This window comes from Terrapene carolina, unplaced genomic scaffold, assembly GCF_002925995.2.
Source record: "Terrapene carolina triunguis isolate 2854851 unplaced genomic scaffold, T_m_triunguis-2.0 Scaffold58, whole genome shotgun sequence".
Classification (NCBI taxonomy): Eukaryota; Metazoa; Chordata; order Testudines; family Emydidae; genus Terrapene; species Terrapene triunguis.
Genome location: NW_020664409.1, coordinates 105,519,848 through 105,534,545, shown reverse-complemented (window position 1 = coordinate 105,534,545; position 14,698 = coordinate 105,519,848). Strand labels below are relative to the sequence as shown.

General features: G+C 40.7%; 1 protein-coding gene across 9 annotated transcripts in view; it reads left to right on the top strand.

The window, feature by feature from the left end:
- Positions 1 to 14,698, top strand: part of PTK2 (protein tyrosine kinase 2) — a 352,467-nt gene that overhangs the window by 166,486 nt on the left and 171,283 nt on the right. The window lies entirely within an intron of this gene.

Genomic DNA, 14,698 nt, shown 5'->3' with positions numbered 1-14,698 from the left:
CTCTGATACTATTTAGCAGTGATCACAAAAATGTGTACTGAAAGACTAACCCTCACAACAGTCCTTAAGGGCTCAGGTTTATTTTCAGATTTGGGCTGTTGTCTGCCTCTGTTATCTAGGGCCCAATTTTCAGATATGAATGTTTGAAATTAAGCATTTGAATCCATATTTTGATGTCTGAATTAACAGGTAGTTGCTTAAGATGGTTATTAAGTGGCAAAGTACACATTTAGGTACCTAACTTTAGACAGACAAGATTTAAGTGAAAACATGTCCCTCTACTGTAGAAAGAATAGTTTCCTCCAGTTGCAGGAGTTACTGGATGAAATTCTGGCCTGTGTTTTGCAGGAGTTTGGACTAGAAGATCATAAAATTCCCTTCTGGCCCTAACAATGTATGAAAACTCAGCCCCTAAAAATACTGATGCTGTCTACTCATCATACAGGATTGTTGCAATGTGTTTGATTGCTGTGATGTTGATAATGCACATCACTGAAGTACTGTCAGTGTTTAACAAATAACTTAATTGATACTGACAGTTGTTTTTCTTAGCTATGTATTACACAACATTCCTATATTGTGCATGTAACAAGTTACAGCTGCAACCACGGAAAAGAACTACTTAATTCATGTAATTAGTTTAAAGGTGACCTGTAAAAAGGGAAAATGCATTTGTGCCCCTTTTGAAGCTTATGGAGCATTGAAAGGGGAACAGATTTTTATCCATGGTGTTTAGAAGGTTTTTTTTCAACTCCAATGACTAATAAATGTGTTGAGGAAAGATTCCACACTTCCACCCCTCCGGCAGAGCTCCGCCCGGGCAAGCTCACAATACACCTTGTTCTGAGACCCCCTCCCTAGAAGATCTCTACCAAAAGCAGGAAGGCCAGATTTGACTTGTCTTGTATTTCCAAGATTTACTAAAAAGCAATAAAAGAACCCATAAAAATGTCTCAGGCTTTTTTTCCACATAAGAAAGCAAAAAAGAGCACAAGCTCACTCCCTTTAAAGAAATAAAACAAAATTTTGCAGGTTGCCCTTTGAGATTCCCAAGATTAGCTTTAGTCCTTGTTGTCAAGCTGTCTGGAGTGACTCACGACCGTGAATGCCAACCTCAGGGCACGCAGGCAAGGAACAGGCACAAAACTGGTTGAGAGTTTTGGGTTTATTAAATCCCAACTGGTTGTAAGTTCTATACTTAGATTTCACTAACCAAATAACAAGTGTGAACTCCTCAAGCACTATCACAGCCTTAACATGGAGTAACAGACAGTCACCATGAGTACTCTGATCTGTCTTGTCACCCAGGCAAGCCTGCCTTTGTGATAGATGGTCCCTTGCACCAAAAAATCATATCAATATTCAGGTTACTCCCAGTCCCAAAGGACCAGTTACTTATCTCAGGTCAAGTACATCCTAGATCTCCCAACAAAGACAATGCTTGTAGCCAATCCTATAGTAAACTCATTTCTTTTTTCTAGTTAATAAGCCTTTAGTGAGAGTTATACACAAGGTTAAAACAGGTAAACATACACACACAAATGAGAATACAGTCTTAGGTTCCAAAAGATGATAGTAGCTGCTGTAATATGCAAGCTTTATATGTCCTTTAGGGCTAAACCAAGCTAAACAGCTGGGGACCCCTTGCTTATGTTTAGAAATCTTAGACTCAGAGTTCAAGCAGCTTAGGGATACAATTTCTCATTAACAGGGATTTGTATTCTCTTCCCCCAGCATTCAAATTGGAGACAAAGCGTTTGTGCAGGTCTCCTCTTGGGATTGTTTTAAAAGGCAGTAAAACATTTGTCTCTATGGTCACGCATGGATCTTCCACTCCAAAAATTTCAGTGGAATACAGCAGATCTCTGTCATGCTTTGTCCAAAAATAACATTTCATATAAGTATCCAAAGTACCTTCCACTAATACTTCAGAAAAACAGAAGTGTGAGAGAGAGGGGTGGGGTGGAAAGCAACCAATTAACCCTCTGAAGTTAGTTTAAAGTACAGGCTAACAGCAGCAAATTAAGCAAACTGAGAAGAAGGAAAAAAGGATATCGTTTGCTCTGAGCAAAGGGTAGGGCTCCTTAAGTTTAAACAGTTGGGAACCCTTACACCCAGGTTTTTATCCTGACTGTGGAAGAAGAGTGGGGGTTGTTACCTGCTCTTGCAAACCCTGAATTTGTTCCCGCAGTGTCTGTTGCTTTTGTTTGCACCCCAAGTGAATTACAGGAGTGCCCTTCTCCGGTGCAGTTAACTGCTTCCAAGCAACTCCATGTGTTAACCCGCTCACTCTCTGTTTTTCACTTTGAAACGTTTTTTTCTTCACTTCCCCAGGACCAAGTTGCAGCTCCCATCTCTTAAGGTGGGCTGTTAACTCTGCTTCTGACTCCAAACCCTGTAGTGCCAAATTATCTTTAGACACCTGTAACTCTAATTTACAGTTCTCCAGTTGTCTTTGTTGGAATAGCACCAAACTTGAAAGATTACTGACAGCCTCCCATAATGCTACCTTTACTTCAAACCTCTTACAAGCGGACTTAAGTGCCTCCTTTCCATGGAAGGCATCCTTTCCACATGGGCATGGATTCCGCTAGCCATTTAGCAAGGAGGGTGAGCTCCTCAGCCATCCCCTATCCCTCTCGTCCCCTAACACTGTCCCCATTTCCTTTTTAATCTCATCCCAGGTTGACCCCCCACACCTGGAATGGGCCCAATTCTTCCGTAGCTACTTATCCAAAAAGACTGTTATCCCAGCTTGCAAGGACCCGCAACTTCCGTCATGAGAACCCGCCATACCCCCTCCAAGCAGCTGCATGGACTGTTGGGGAAAGGGACTTACCTGGCTGCTACTCACCTGTCCAGTGTGATACATCTGAGTCACGGCACCAAGATGTTAGAGGGCTTTTTCTTCACCCCTTCCCCTGGTTCTTGTCATGCAGACAGAAAGCACAGACCAGAAGTCCGAAGTCCAGGCAATGCGATGTTTATTGGGGTTAGTTCCAAGCAAACATATCCATAGGTCTACATACCGGCCAAGTCTGTTTCCCAGTGTTCCATTCCCAGCTCTGACACCGCAGAGCATTTACCCCATGTCCCCTTTCCCAGCTCCTGTGCCGCAGAGTCTTTACCCCATGTCCCCCTTCCCTGTTCCCCATTCTCATTTCCCATTCCCCCTTTCCGCTCTTTCTGCTTAGCAGGCCCAAGTATACTTTCAATGCATGCCTACAGTCCCACCCCTTTTGTACGCCAGGGGAGGGGCAAGGAGTGAGGTTGTGCTGTGGTCAGGGACAGGCATTTCTTTGGTCTTTTAGTGTTTTATACCTTCTCCCCAAGCCCCTTTACCCCTCCTGACCCTGGTTGCTTGACTTTGCCGTGAGATAGGGGTTGAGGCAATCTTAAAGTGTGCTCTCCAGTAACACTTTAACTGCTCTTATCTTTCCCCATTGTACTAACAAATCCATCTGACTAGGCAGAAGCAACATCACAGTGTCTTTGTCCTTTGTTTACACATATTAGTATAAGATATAAGAGTTTCAAACCCAAAATTTTATCCCAGGCTAACAGACCTGTATACTAACAATATTTAGTTTTGAGAAAAGAAGTCTGAGGGAGGACCTGATAACAGTCTTCAAATATGTTAAGGGCTGGGATCGATTGTTCTCCATGTCCATTGGAGGTAGGATAAGAAGTAATGGCTTAATCTGCAGCAAAGGAGATTTAGGTTAGATATTAGGAAAAACTTTGTAACTCTAAAGGTAGTTAAGCTCTGGAACTGGCTTCCAAGGAAGGTTGTGGAATCCCCAATCATTGGAGGTTTTTAAGAACAGGTTGGAAAAGGATCTGTCCTGGATGATCTAGGTTTACTTGGTCCTGCCTCAGCATGGGCATTTGGACTTGATGACCTCTCAAGGTCCCTTCCAGCCCTACATTGCTATGATTCCATGATTCAAGAATTCGGACACGAGATTCAAGAGGGGCGCTAGAGTTTGGATGGTTTTGCGACTTTATTCAACTACATATCGTTTGTTTATATAATCTGATCTGGATTTTTAAAACTATACTTTGCCAAAAGATATGGATTTTTGGCATGTTTGGACATGCCTACGATTTTAGTGAGAAGAATGGGTATGTTTCAAACTGCATAGTTGTGCAGTGTTTGGTTGAATCTCTGATAACACCAGACACATGTCATTTTCCAAGTTTAAAAGATTTCTGTATTTAGTTTTCACAGAAATCATTGTTGAAAACCCTGACACTGAGATAACTGGGAATGAATAGAAGCAACACTTTTAGTTTCATCACTGAGTATTTCATCCTCTCCTTCAACAGAGATCCAGAATTCCTTGTTTGTTAGATTTGAAAACTTCAGCGTTTTCTTGATCTGAGATGCTTAAGGTTGAATCCATTGTTTCTGAGAACAGGTTTTGAAGGGAATACAATCCAGACAAATAAATTCAAATATTTGGTCTGTAATAATGTTTTGATCAATATCACGCTGTTCTTTTAAAAAGTCTGATAACACTAGAAACAGATCAGTAACTCCCTTTCCGGTGTGGGGTCTCCACAGACAAAGCTTCATCATGAATCCTCTGATTTTCTCTTTCATATCTAGTATATTTGCATTCTTCTCTTGAAGTGTTAGATTCAGTGCAGTCAGTTTGCCAAGTACAGCCATCGTGTAAACTAACGTAGTCAAGAACTCCACATTACACACGTAATCTGTAAGGTCTGTTTTCCCAAGGAGGAAAATTCTGAATTCATGCAGTTCAAAGACTCATTGTAACACTTCTCACATGACATCCACCTGACTTCACTGTGAAATGGAAGCTGAGTGTGGTAAGAGCCTATCTCTTCGCACAGCACACTAAAACAATATGACTTCATTGTCTGGGATTTTATAAAATTAACAATTTTAATAATAATGTTGAGGGCTTCACGTAGTTCAGATTGCAACTTTCTTGATACCAATGTTTGGCGATGAATCATGCTGCCATGTCCAAATTGGTGCTAGTACCACTTTATTTACTCACGCTCAGTGTTACTGTTCTCTTTGGTCATGGCTGCTGCCCCAGCTGTGCACAGCCCTACACACGCAGCCTGGTTAAAATGTTCATCCACTCTGAATATATTGATGATCTTGAGTATTTCCTTCCTTCCTTGGGTTGGGATTTCTTTGCAAAATAAAAGTTCTTCAGCTATTGTACTTGCTTTGACAAATCTCACATAACACAGAAGCTGAGCCAATTTGGCTATGTCTGGATTCATCAAGCTGCAATGCAAAATACTAACTTTTTTCAACTTGTTCTGTCAACTGTCCTGGATGTTTTCTGCCTGGTCATCAATGCATTGATGGATGGTATTGTTTGACATAGGAATGCTTTTCAGTGCCCTTGTTCTTTTGTAAACATCTATTGCTGCTGGAAGTATCAGGGTCTCACCAATGGTGTGTGCTTGTTTGTGTTTTGTCATTCACATAGCCATAGCATAAGATGCTTCTAAGGCTTTTTGAGGGATAGTTGCTTCTTTAGAAATTACGTTTTTTGCTGCTTTAATTCTTCTTGTTTCCAAAGGAAAAAGTTATAGTCCTCCTTTACTTATTCCAGGTGTTTCTTTTCTAAATGTCTCTTGAATTTTCCTGGTCTCATACTTTTATATACTAACACTTGAAAACAAATGACACATTGTGGTTGGGGACTTTCCACGGTAATATCAAGACAAAAAAAAAATCCAAACATAATGTAACTATTATTGTACCCTCTATTTTTCTTCCTTTTCTGTTTAACTTCATTAAAATTGTCTTCTTCAGCCAAATATTGGCTATATGTAGGCTTTGCCCTTGGTAAAGATCATTCCATTATAAAGATAAGATGCACCTGTCTCTCCCTCAGCCCCATTTCCTTATCTACCAGCAGGGAGATCCTCTTTTTACTCTCTGCTCCAGCAGGGAGATTTCAACTAAAAGACTTCCTGCTGAATGCCTCCCCCAGCAGGAAGTCTCTCTGCTGAAAGCCCCCTGCTGGAGTGGAGATCACAGAGAGGCGCCCAGCTACAGCAGCAGCCGTAGCATAAAACACAGACCCATAGATAAGACACAGATGATTTTTAAGCCTAGTTTAATAGTCTATCCATCTGTTTCTATATCTGTATAATGGCGATTGTACTACTTACCTGTCTTTCCTTCTGTAGGTTATTTTGCACTGTACTTTAGTTACGTAGGGTTACATTTGTACCTGAACCCCAGAGAGAATTTGTCCCTCTCTTTCCGTAGGGGTAGGTAGCAATAGTTAATTCCTGAAACGCCATTCATGATTCAGCTTCTCTCTCAGGCTTTCTCAGAGAGCAGCTGCTACACTCCTTTTGGCTCCAGGTCCTGGCAGAGTATGGGGTTGTGGGTGTCTTTGAATCATTGTGGATCAATCCAGGCAGACAGTTTGCTGCCAGTGGCTCAGTGCCCTGGGATATGTAGAGGAAACTGAAGCATCTCTAGACTGAATCAAGCCTATAAAGTTCTACATTAGTGTTAAGAATTGTGATCAGTTTGTGTAGTTATACTAGCTGTGATAAGAGTAATCAAATCTCAGTCTTTCACGGTAAGATATTGCTTATAGTGGTCAGGAAGAATCCCATCCCCCTTCTCCCCCCCCCCCCCCTTGTGCCATTGCATGTTTGGCTTAGGTGTATTATGCTCATGAAGGTATAGAGAGTTGCCTTTTGAACCATCAGATTATTGGCCATGGCCAGTGGCTGAATTTGACAAACCAGTGATCTGATTCAGAATAGCAAACACTGTTTCATTTACTGTTCAATGTAACACTATCCATGGCTGCTTTCAAATAATACCAAGCATGAGATCAAGTTCACAGTGCACACTGAAACAGCTGCATTTGATTGTCAGAAAGTTTTCCTTTACCTCCTAGAAGCAGTTCCAGCATCTGCCTTTAAATGCTGTGCAGTTTGACTGTTTACCCCATGAGTGACTTGATTTGTTGTTCAAATACACATGTGCTAGCAAAAGTGCTCTGATGAGTAACAGTGCATGCTATTTTGCATGCTTCTCTCTAGAAAATTTCTTTGTAATCTTGCATTCTACTTCTTGGCTTTCTGGCTGTGTAAAATGTTGACATGAGTTGTGGAGTTTAATGAATGAGTACATTTCAGTCTTGATCTAAAGTTAGGTTTCCTGCTCTTTCTATCCTTACAATTTTAAACTATATTTTACTAAAATTACCCATCTAGTTTGGTCTCCTATTTGAAGTTAGTAATTTAACAGAAAATATTTTTCTCCATATAAAGAGTATTGAAGAATATCCAAATCCACTCTTTGCTGATCTGTATTGGCTATGGAATAGAACGAGGTTACAGTTCAATAGGCATAAGGAAGATTGAGCAACAGTGGCTTGTAGCTGGGCTGATGGTTATCTTTCAGTAAAACTCGGAGCGTAGGTAGAAATACTTGATTGTGCCTCTTGTTCTCTCACACTGTTTATTTCTAGATGTCCTTTATAGCACATTGAAGCAGCAATTAAAACCATTTTTAACTGACTGTCCCTTAGGAAATGGCAAAATAAAAACGTAAGAGCAACCTTTCTGACTCTCTGTCTAGCTTCCCTGACTGCCTGCTGGGCTTCCTGTGGCTCCGCCCCACCTTTACTTCCTGCTGGCCTGTGGTTTTCCTATGCTGGCAAAAGGGTCTTAAATCTCTTTCAACTGGGGTTTGGGCTGTGTCCTCCAGTGTGCAGGAAAACGTAATCCCTTTATAAAAAGAACAGGAGTACTTGTGGCACCTTAGAGACTAACAGATTTATTAGAGCATAAGCTTTCGTGGGCTACAACCCACTTCTTCGAAAGCTTATGCTCTAATAAATTTGTTAGTCTCTAAGGTGCCACAAGTACTCCTGTTCTTTTTGTGGATACAGACTAACACGGCTGCTACTCTGAATCCCTTTATAGCTTTCCTTCCTCCAAGGTATCTCCCTAATAGGGAACTGCTGTATATCACCCTTTCCCCCAGCAGGCATTACGAGCCTCTTCTGTTTAGGTTCTTATATTGTTCATCACCTTTATGTTGGTCCCTACTGCTCTTGACTCAGGGAAGGGCCTTGTGCAGTGGAAATTTTTTACCTTGTTCCATACTTTTGTACAAAAGTATGTTAATGATGGTCAGTCCTGGGTATATTTGCTCCCTATGGGAAGACAGTTTTTGGCACCTGTTCCCCACCCTCTGCTTGACTCAGCAAAGCAGGTCCCCAGTCTTTCTGTTTACCGCTCTTCCAGGCCTGACATCTTTACTTTCTCCATCCCATTGCAGCCTTGTAATTCCTCTTACCAAACAACTTCCCCACCTCTGTTACCTTCTCCTATGCTGTCAACTAGAACAGTAATTTGGTTTCTGGCTGCCCAGTTGCCTGTCACAGAGATGCAGCCATCTAGTCAGATGGCTTTTTTGCAGTGGAACATTTCCCAAAGCCAGTGCTTCCTTGACCTAGGCAGCCACCTATCTAGCCTACATTTAACACTACTTCTGCTTCTTACAGTGTGTTATTTGTGGTGGGGCTTGAATTGGGCATCATAGGGAATTCTTTGAATTACTAATGTCTAAAATGTATTAGATATTTGGGACCGTCTTTTTGTTCTGTGTTTGTACAGCCCCTAGCACAGTGGGGCCCTGGTCCATGACGTGGGTTTGTAGGTGATATTGCAGTATAACTCCACTAAATAATAGTGGAGTAGCACCCAAAGGTTGCAGTAGTCAAGATGTGAGATAAGGCCCTCAGAAAAAGTTTTAGTAGTTTGGATACAGGGGGAGGCTGGATCTGTATCCTGTCACATAGGAAAAAGTGGCAGGATTCAGATGCTCCCTGGATGTGTATGTCTAGAAAGAGGCACAAGTGAAAGGTAACCCAGAGGTATGGGCCTGACTGACGAAAGGGATGATAGTGATCTTTTCCCAAGCCTCCCACTTCTCCCATCACCTTTGATATCAAGAGTTCTGTTTTGATCATGTTAAATTTAGGATCATGTTAAATTGGCTAGACGTCCATTAGATGTTAGAAACAGTGAGATGGAGGCTTCGTCTGGGGGAGACATAGATTTGGAAGTTATTGTAAAGATGATAGTCAAAGCTATGCATGTAGAGGAATATCGGATTGTGGATCTTTGAAGATAATTTGTCATTTTAAGATAATTTGTAATGCACCTCATTACTCACCAGTTATGCCTATTTTATGAGAAAGAGTCCCTGACTTAACACAGTGTGTGCCATGTATTTCCCTCTAAAATATTCCTAGTCCAGTACATTTCATTGGGGGTTAAATTAGTATTTCAGAGCATTTTTTCCCAAACATGTCCCTGCTCATACCTTTCAAATGTCGACATTTGAGGAATCAAACAATATACTGTCCAGCATGGGGACGGGGACAGGTGAGCAAAGCCCGCAGGTAAGTGGGGAACATGGAGACCTGGGAGATGGGTCGGAGACGAGAGGGAGTGTGGGCTATATTGGCAGAGAGAAAGGAGGGTCAGGACAAAACCGGGAGGAAAGATCAAACCAGTATCTTAGATGCCTATATACAAATGCGAGAAGTATGGGTAATAAGCAGGAAGAACTGGAAGTGCTAATAAATAAATACAACTATGACATTGTTGGCATCACTGAAACTTGGTGGGATAATACACATGATTGGAATGTTGGTGTGGATGGATACAGCTTGCTCAGGAAGGATAGACAGGGGAAAAAGGGAGGAGGTGTTGCCTTATATATTAAAAATGTACACACTTGGACTGAGGTAGAGATGGACATAGGAGACGGAAGTGTTGAGAGTCTCTGGGTTAGGCTAAAAGGGGTAAAAAACAAGGGTGATGTCATGCTAGGAGTCTACTACAGGCCACCTAACCAGGTGGAAGAGGTGGATGAGGCTTTTTTTAAACAACTAACAAAATCATCCAAAGCCCAAGATTTGGTGGTGATGGGGGACTTCAACTATCCGGATATATGTTGGGAAAATAACACAGCGGGGCACAGACTATCCAACAAATTCTTGGACTGCATTGCAGACAACTTTTTATTTCAGAAGGATGAAAAAGCTACTAGGGGTGAAGCTGTTCTAGACTTCATTTTAACAAATAGGGAGGAACTCGTTGAGAATTTGAAAGTAGAAGGCAGCTTGGGTGAAAGTGATCATGAAATCATAGAGTTTGCAATTCTAAGGAAGGGTAGAAGGGAGAACAGCAAAATAGAGACAATGGATTTCAGGAAGGCGGATTTTGGTAAGCTCAGAGAGCTGATAGGTAAGGTCCCATGGGAATCAAGACTGAGGGGAAAAACAACTGAGGAGAGTTGGCAGTTTTTCAAAGGGACACTATTAAGGGCCCAAAAGCAAGCTATTCCGCTGGTTAGGAAAGATAGAAAATGTGGCAAAAGACCACCTTGGCTTAACCACGAGATCTTGCATGATCTAAAAAATAAAAAGGAGTCATATAAAAAATGGAAACTAGGACAGATTACAAAGGATGAATATAGGCAAACAACACAGGAATGCAGGGGCAAGATTAGAAAGGCAAAGGCACAAAATGAGCTCAAACTAGCTAAGGGAATAAAGGGGAACAAGAAGACTTTTTATCAATACATTAGAAGCAAGAGGAAGACCAAAGACAGGGTAGGCCCACTGCTTAGTGAAGAGGGAGAAACAGTAACAGGAAACTTGGAAATGGCAGAGATGCTTAATGACTTCTTTGTTTCGGTCTTCACCGAGAAGTCTGAAGGAATGCCTAACCTAGTGAATGCTAATGGGAAGGGGGTAGGTTTAGCAGATAAAATAAAAAAAGAACAAGTTAAAAATCACTTAGAAAAGTTAGATGCCTGCAAGTCACCAGGGCCTGATGAAATGCATCCTAGAATACTCAAGGAGCTAATAGAGGAGGTATCTGAGCCTCTAGCTATTATCTTTGGAAAATCATGGGAGACGGGAGAGATTCCAGAAGACTGGAAAAGGGCAAATATAGTGCCCATCTATAAAAAGGGAAATAAAAACAACCCAGGAAACTACAGACCAGTTAGTTTAACTTCTGTGCCAGGAAGATAATGGAGCAAGTAATTAAGGAAATCATCTGCAAACACTTGGAAGGTGGTAAGGTGATAGGGAACAGCCAGCATGGATTTGTAAAGAACAAATCATGTCAAACCAATCTGATAGCTTTCTTCGATAGGATAACGAGTCTTGTGGATAAGGGAGAAGCTGTGGATGTGGTATACCTAGACTTTAGTAAGGCATTTGATACGGTCTCGCATGATATTCTTATCGACAAACTAGGCAAATACAATTTAGATGGGGCTACTATAAGGTGGGTGCATAACTGGCTGGATAACCGTACTCAGAGAGTTGTTATTAATGGTTCCCAATCCTGCTGGAAAGGCATAACGAGTGGGGTTCCGCAGGGGTCTGTTTTGGGACCGGCTCTGTTCAATATCTTCATTAACGACTTAGATATTGGTATAGAAAGTACGATTATTAAGTTTGCGGATGATACCAAACTGGGAGGGATTGCAACTGCTTTGGAGGACAGGGTCATAATTCAAAATGATCTGGACAAATTGGAGAAATGGTCTGAGTTAAACAGGATGAAGTTTAACAAAGACAAATGCAAAGTGCTCCACTTAGGAAGAAAAAATCAGTTTCACACATACAGAATGGGAAGAGACTGTCTAGGAAGGAGTACGGCAGAAAGGGATCTAGGGGTTATAGTGGACCACAAGCTAAATATGAGTCAACAGTGTGATGCTGTTGCAAAAAAAGCAAACGTGATTCTGGGATGTATTAACAGGTGTGTTGTGAGCAAGACACGAGAAGTCATTCTTCCGCTCTACTCTGCTCTGGTTAGGCCTCAGCTGGAGTATTGTGTCCAGTTCTGGGCACCGCATTTCAAGAAAGATGTGGAGAAATTGGAAAGGGTCCAGAGAAGAGCAACAAGAATGATTAAAGGTCTTGAGAACATGACCTATGAAGGAAGGCTGAAAGAATTGGGTTTGTTTAGTTTGGAAAAGAGAAGACTGAGAGGGGACATGATAGCAGTTTTCAGGTATCTAAAAGGGTGTCATAAGGAGGAGGGAGAAAACTTGTTCACCTTAGCCTCTGAGGATAGAACAAGAAGCAATGGGCTTAAACTGCAGCAAGGGAGGTCTAGGTTGGACATTAGGAAAAAGTTCCTAACTGTCAGGGTGGTTAAACACTGGAATAAATTGCCTAGGGAGGTTGTGGAATCTCCATCTCTGGAGATATTTAAGAGTAGGTTAGATAAATGTCTATCAGGGATGGTCTAGACAGTATTTGGTCCTGCCATGCGGGCAGGGGACTGGACTCGATGACCTCTCGAGGTCCCTTCCAGTCCTAGAATCTATGAATCTATGGTAACATGTGATTTGGTGTTGAGATTGAGCAGTGGTATTTAGTTTGAAATATACATATCTTGATGATTTTTTAAAAACAAGTAATTCTTGGAAACAACATTATGGAACTGTATGAAGAAGTGAAGTTTCTAACAGTTGCAGAGCCTCATTTGAACTTTTAGCTGTTCAGTTACAACATTCTCTATATCAAGAACCAATATAATTTTAAAGCTCTTAACATATTTATAATTCTATTTCTGAAATGAAAATCAGCATCTCTTGTACTGTGATGTAGAAATGTATCATCTAAAGTAAACAGTTTGTAAACATTTACAATATTTATTTCTGCGTGTTACAGTAATTTCAGATTAGACTTAACATTACTTAACTTCTTCGTTAAAGCTTTTTATAAAGCTTAGTTGTAAAAGCTGTAGGCTATTGAAAAATAGCAGCGCTGGCAGGGAATAGGACTGCTTAACCTAATTAAGTATTAACATCTTTTAACTTTGGTGATGATAAAAATAGAAGGCCTGGACCAAATGACTTTGTTTGATGACAATAAAAGCTATAAGGAAAATCAAGGCCAATCAAAGACATCTGCAGAAGAGCTCTATATTATGACCAGCACTGATACCCCATAAAGAGATGTGCATAAAGGGCTGATGGCTGACACATAAAGTATGCCCTAAAGGGATGTGTTCATAAATGTGAGGCTTGCAGCTGCTTAAAAACAAAAAAGATAAATCAAACTAAACATCACCTTTCTACTGCTAACAGCTTATAAGGATAATTATAAGTAAAATACCTTTTTGAAGAGGTTAAAGCGTATACATTAAACATTATATTTGGAAAATAAACATTACAGTAGGAATTTTGTGATTCAACAATCTCAAAACCCCTTCTGCCTTCCCCCACTGAAATAGGTTTGATTTATATAGTATACCTCTTTTATGTTTTGTATAAAATATCTCTGCTTTCCAATAACACAGTGTTTGTGCAATATACTAGCAGTCTGACTAATGTCTATCTATCTGCTGTTTACTAGGTTCCTAGCCAAATTCAATCCTGGGGCAAATGCGTGCTTTGATTTTAAAGTTGTGCCTATTTACACCAGGTCAGAAGTTGGCCTAGTGGCTTGAGTTGTCAGAATTTACACAAAGTGTATTCACACTAGGCTTTTTTGCTGATTGAGAAAGACATACACGACAGTAGCACAATGTTAATTCCAATTAATATGGGACTTGGTCAAGTCTAGCTTGCATCAGCTGTTAAATATTACCTGTTTTTCCCCCTATTTTATGTTTTTAAAGGTGCTAGATACAACATATTTGGAAACATAGTTGTGTCTGTATGGACATTCATGTTGTATAGACAATATCCTTCATTTGTATTAAAGATCTTCAGCAAGATGAGTATTGTGTTATTCTGGATACTAGATTAACTATATGAAACGTGTGTCAGGCAAGAAATGGAGTGATAGTGAGTCACACTGGTCTTGATGCTTATTTGAACTAGAAAAGAGAACTTCAATATGGGGGAGGGGAACAGTATAAAATTAGCAGTTAGCAGAGCATGTCCCGTAGGTTCAGTGCTATATGGTTCCCAAGTGTATAGTCCTACTTTATCAAAGATTTGAGAAGCAGCAGCATATATTACAGTGACATCTGGAGATCTGCCCACCCTGACAGAAGGGATAATTTTTAGCCATTCTGTCTCAAACAATACCTTGTCAAGAGTTGATTTTTTTCCTAATCTCTAATGTCCTTATTATTAACATAGGGGTTTGTGAAATAAGTGAGGGATGTCAAAGATCAACTCCAGTTAATATAGAGACTTGGACTTTAGAGGAGGAGGAGCAGCAGCAGCTGAGGGCAGATGGCAGATGAATGTTATCCTAATTCAGAATCTGTGCTTTTAACTCTGCTAAAAAAGACTGAGGCTTAAATTTTCCCTAATGTAGACTTGCCGCATGTAATGAATCTTGTATTAGATGGGCAAAGGAGGAGGAAGCACATACATGTAGTGGAGAGGTAAAGACATCACATTTTAGAAGTTGTTGGTGTAATAATTAAACAGCTCATTAAAGTGGCTTCTGAAAAGTAAAATACTCATGACATTAGCAGCAGACTATTTTTTAAAAAGAATGGACAAAATTAAGACTAATACCATAGATTTTTGCCTAAGATTTCTGCAGCCCAAATGTGTTAGGCTGGACTCTTGAGATATCAACCATGCAGGATTTGAATGAGAGGCTACTGAGGAAAACTCAAGGGGCTACACTGGTTACTACCAATGAATTGGCATTTGTGGCCATGA